Source organism: Echinops telfairi, unplaced genomic scaffold, assembly GCF_000313985.2.
Source record: "Echinops telfairi isolate 266 unplaced genomic scaffold, ASM31398v2 ScPeMD7_3533;HRSCAF=4204_0, whole genome shotgun sequence".
Taxonomy (NCBI): Eukaryota; Metazoa; Chordata; class Mammalia; order Afrosoricida; family Tenrecidae; genus Echinops; species Echinops telfairi.
In genome coordinates this window covers 33,434,674-33,439,672 of record NW_022107431.1, presented here as the reverse complement: position 1 = coordinate 33,439,672, position 4,999 = coordinate 33,434,674, and the positions used below count along the sequence as shown (strand labels likewise).

The 4,999-nt window shown below is 42.8% G+C and overlaps 1 protein-coding gene and 1 non-coding gene across 2 annotated transcripts in view; both read left to right on the top strand.

Annotated features, from left to right (window-relative positions):
* The window catches only part of PEX7 (peroxisomal biogenesis factor 7), an 80,104-nt gene that overhangs the window by 28,496 nt on the left and 46,609 nt on the right, over positions 1 to 4,999 (top strand). The window lies entirely within an intron of this gene.
* On the top strand, positions 2,947 to 3,053 carry LOC115871056. The gene has a single exon (XR_004047045.1). It is a non-coding gene; the product is annotated as a U6 spliceosomal RNA (small nuclear RNA).

The window sequence follows — 4,999 nt, the reverse complement described above, 5'->3', positions numbered from 1 at the left end:
TGTCACTGGTGTTTCAAATGGCAGCAGGGTCACCCCGTGTGAATAAGTTTCAGGAGCTGACACAAGCTTGCTTGCTGGAAGTGACAAGGACTTGAAGCACTGCTGATGAAGATCAAGGACTGCAGCCTTCCGTGTGGATTACAACTCAATGAAAAGAAGACCGAAGTCCTCACAACTGCACCAATAGGTAGCACCATGGTAGACAGAGAAAAGGTTGACTTGTCAAGGGTTCATCTTGCTTGGATCCACAATCAGTGCTCATGGAAGCAGCAGTCAAGAGATCAAACAACATAGCGCACTGGGCTAATCTGTTGCACGTAACCTCTTTAAAGTGTCAAAAAGCAAGGGCGTTACTTTGGGACTAAGGTCCACCTGACCCAAGCCATGACATTTTCAGTTGCCTCATATGAATGTGAAAATTGGACATTGAATAAGGAAAACCGAAGAGGAATCGATGCTTTTGGATTATGGTGCTGGAGAAGAATAATGAAAGAACCATGGATTGCCAAAAGAACCAGCACTTCTATCTTGGAAGAAGTACAGCCAGAATGCTCCTTCGAGGCAAGGATGGTGGGACTGTCTCACATATTTTGGACATGTCATCAGGAGAGACCAGTCCTTGGAGAAGGACGTCGTGCTCAGTAAAGAAGGAAGGGCAGCGACAAAGAGGGAGGAAGGCCTGAAAGAGCTGGATTGATCTGGTGGCTGTACGGGCTCAGATACAAGACCAAGAGGGAGGACGGTGTAGGACGGCTGTTTCGTTGTACACAGGTCGCTACGAGTCAGAACTGACTAGATGGCTCCTAACAACAATAACAGCAGTACATCTTTCTCATTAACTTAATAAAGAAAACCCATTCCCAGATGGGATTGTAACAGCAAGCATAGGATTTTGGATTTGCAGTACATATTTGGGAGGCATAATGCTACCATAACAATAAGAAAGGTGATGATCTTATTAGCATTTTAAAAAGGATGTTGTTGTTCATGTTTGTTGAGTTAGTTCCAACTCACGATGACTGCATGCTAGGTGAATTTTGGTTGTGAGAAGGACAGGGCTCAACAGAAAGTAAATGTCTAGAAAAGAACGTGGCAATATGTGTACAAATATGTCTGATACAATTGATGTATGGATTGTAACGAGTTGTAAGAGCCCCCAATAAAATGATCTTAAAAAAAGAAGGACGTTGTTAGAGCATGTTCACAGTGAGCTGGAAATACAGTGGGGACGAAACTAGACAGGAGTCTGACCCTCATAGAGCTTACAGCTCAGTGAGCAAGAGACACACTAAGAAACAATATGAAATAAAGACCTAGAGGTTGACCATCATCCAGAGTGAGAACTTCTTTGAAGGGGAGGTGACACTGCAGTGGTTAGGGAGGTGGGCAACAGAGCCACACGGCTTCCTGTGTGACTTGGTGCTCGTTAGTCTCTGTCTGCATTTCTAAAACAGGGAGGGAAGAATGGAGTGGGGGAGGATTAAGTGAGTTAACGTGTACTAAAAGGCCTAGAAGAGTATTCGGCACAAAGTAAGGGCCCCATAAAGATAACCTCTTATTAGCAGCGTGTGTCCAGGATCCTGCAGAAATACATGGAAGGATTCTTGAGCTGTTGGGACTGGTGGCCAGAGACGCGTCCCTGAAGAAACAGCATTGATACTATACCTTAAGAACAATTAAGAATAATAAGTATTTAGATTTGCTTAAGAATAAAGAATGAGAAGCCAGAGGCAAAGAGATGGGATATGGTAGAGACACGAGTAAATATGAACAATGGCCTTTGCGGTGCCTGTGTGCACTGTAAGAATGAACAGGAGTCCTGGTAGTGGTAAGCATTGGGCTGCTAACTTTGTAAGGTGGGCGTTTCAAACCCACCAGTTACTCCACGGGAGATAAATGAGGCTGTCTGCTCCCGTGAAGATTCACAGCCTCAGAAACCCTATATATAGTATTGCTGGAAGTCAGAAACAACTTGATGGCTGTGGGTGGGAGGGTGGGCTTATCCAACAGCTAAGTTGTAAGTAATTTGTTCCAAGTTAAATCTGGATTGAATGGTGTGTAATAACATACTAGTCCAATGCATCTAAAGCCGGGTTAATCATCATGGGTGGGTGGGGCTTAGGAAACAACAGAATCCCGGGCTCCATTCTAGTCCTAGTGAATCAGAGTTCTGGGAGGCTCCTGCCCCCCCCACCCCCCAGTCACCCCAGCTGTATCTAGGGATCAGCCCTCTCTGTGAACTGCTATACTGGTCTATGATATAGCACTGTTTTGAGATGCTACATCAGTAGTTTATTCCTGTTCATGTAATAGGAATTTCTTTCATAGGAATATGTTCATCTCTTAGAAAGAATCCACCAAATGATTGCAGTGCCAGATTCAAATAGAAAAGAGCTTCTTTAGCTTAAGAACTTCTCAGTTTTTTTCCTCCTCCTTGGCTGTGTCAGGAAGTTAACTGAGGGCCTTCCACAATTAGTTCTTTTACTTTGTCTCCTTGCATTTAGAGAAGTGCTTGCTTTAAAACATCTCCTTACCCTGGTGCAGTACTACCTCGCACTGCCAACTCTGCAGTGTGGCACCTAACCTTGTAATATACACATAACTCCCTTTCTGTTGACTATCTTTTATCCAACATTTTGCATGTATAACAGTGAAAAATCTGTCCAACTACTTGGTGCATTAGACGTGTATCTGGCAACAATGAATGTTGAAGTGGGAATTCAGAGTAACCATAGCTGTGATGATTAAAGTGACATGTGACTTGGCTGGGCCCTGATTCTCAGTGGTTTGGAAGTTAGGGTGTAATGTCATCCTCTTTTTTGAATAACACTCATTTGTTTGTCTCACGACCTGGTCTTTGGGACCTATCTGAAGCCAGTCAGTGAGGAATGGGTGGACTTTGTTTCTAATGGCAGAAGCTTGCGGTAGTACTAAATGTTTATGAAAGTGCTTGCTGCAGCGGCACATATACTAAAATTGAAAGGATATAGGGAAGATTAGCATGGCCCCAGTGCAAGGATGATATGCAAATTTGTGAAGTGTTCCCTAATTTTTACTTAATTATACCCGATTAAAGATTTATGAAAACTAAAAAAGTTCATAGAAAAATATAATGAAAAGTTCATGGAATTTTCCTGCGTATGTAGTAGGCAATCAAGATGTGCTTGTATTATCTAACCCTGTGGCAGATATGCAGGCTGGTAATGTAATTATGTCACTTCAACCACTTAAAGCAATTTATATTCTAAGATAATATATGAGAATATAAAATTTAGGCTACCCCAGGAATTTAGTCATCTTGCAGGTGATGCAGTATTTGTGAATCTAGAACCCAGTGTGTGATCATCAGCTGAGCTAAGACACACTCAAAAGAGCATGGTTTCCGTGGTCTGGATCCAGCATGAACTTCTGTGGCCGAGTTCCGTTCATGGTGGTTATATTAAAACAGACTTCTTATTTCTAAGTGACGTGAGTTAGATGGGAAGAATATTTGAGCTGTTTCCACAAACAGAATTAATCTGAAGTAAACTTTCTTGTGAACCATGAAAACCGAATTACTGCGATTGCAGACTCCATCTAATTGTGTCAGTCACAGCCATGCCTGAATGTGGGGTTCAAGGGGGCCCTGCTCCACTGTGGGAAAAGTCATTTTGCATCCGATAGGCATCTGGCATTTTAAAGAGATTCAATTATTGGGGCCCAGCTTGCTTCCTTTTGCTACTCAGTCCACTTCACAGTTTTTGACTCGAGATTTCCACTCATTCCCCTGACCCAGCCTCGTACTGGCTGTGATTTGGAGTTCGCCACATTAACAGCCAGCACATCCTCTTTCCTCTCCGTTCGCTGGCTGTGCTGACTGTGGCAGGTCTGGTACCCCTCAGGGAAGCTGGTGGCTCAGTGCCATCACAGGTCTCTGACAACTGTTTGGCTGACAGTGGAAGGCCATGTGGCTGGAAAACGCTCTTTGTGAAATGGCTCCCATCAAGCAGCCACGTCCTGGTGGCTCGAGGAGTTGAATGAGTCAGCGTGCCATTTGGCCAGCAGTTCTTCTACCTGGAACACACAGTGATGGGAATCACAGCAGGTGTATGCAGCAGGAAGTGGGATTCTCCGCTCTGTAGAGGGCTTCAGTTAGTTGCAAGAAGGCACAGGCCTAGCAGAGGTGTTGTTGTTTTTTTTAATGATATATGAATATAGGTGATGAACACGATATTGTGTTAGTGAAGTTTAGAATCATCATTACCCCACCCACCCTTTGTTGTTATATCATTAAAATATTTTTCCTGAAGTATACTGTACATAAATGGTGCATGATCTTAAAAGTGTACAGCTTAAAATTTTTTTTACAGCGAACACATCTGTTTAGCCATTGTTTACTCAGTTCAAGAACAGAACTTTATCACAGCCCGCCTCCCCTCACTCTAATCACCACCTTCTCCTTCAGCCCTGGCTGACTACTGCTTGGCCTCCTATTCAGTGCTGCATAGTTTTATGCTTCTATTCCAGTTTATTTTGATAACATTGCATTTGTGTGGTCCATCCATATTGTTGCAAGAATTAGTTAATTTTGAAACCTTTGTGTCTATACTTACTGTGAAGTTCGCTAGCATTAATCATTTACATTCTCTTATTATGTGATGGACAAGGCATAAGGATGACCTTTGAATTAATGCCTTTGGATTGGGGTGCTGGTTAAACATTAGGGTTCAAGAGATGAAGATTTTCAGGGCCTTTTTCTGTCTTGAAAGAAAATGCACTGGGTTTGTGTTTAGTTACTTATGCTTGTCTCATCATGGGGTCCAGGAGATGTATTATCATAGTGCCTTATTGTTTGTAATTCATCACTTCTGGTAGCCTTCACACTGTAGTATAGCTTCATATATATGTAATTGTGTCTTAGCAACTAACGCTGTGTAGTTACACTTGATTGATCATTGTGGGCACGTTTATATCCCTGAGTATCCAAGTGATGTGATGGAAGGAGATTGAGCCCCTTTTT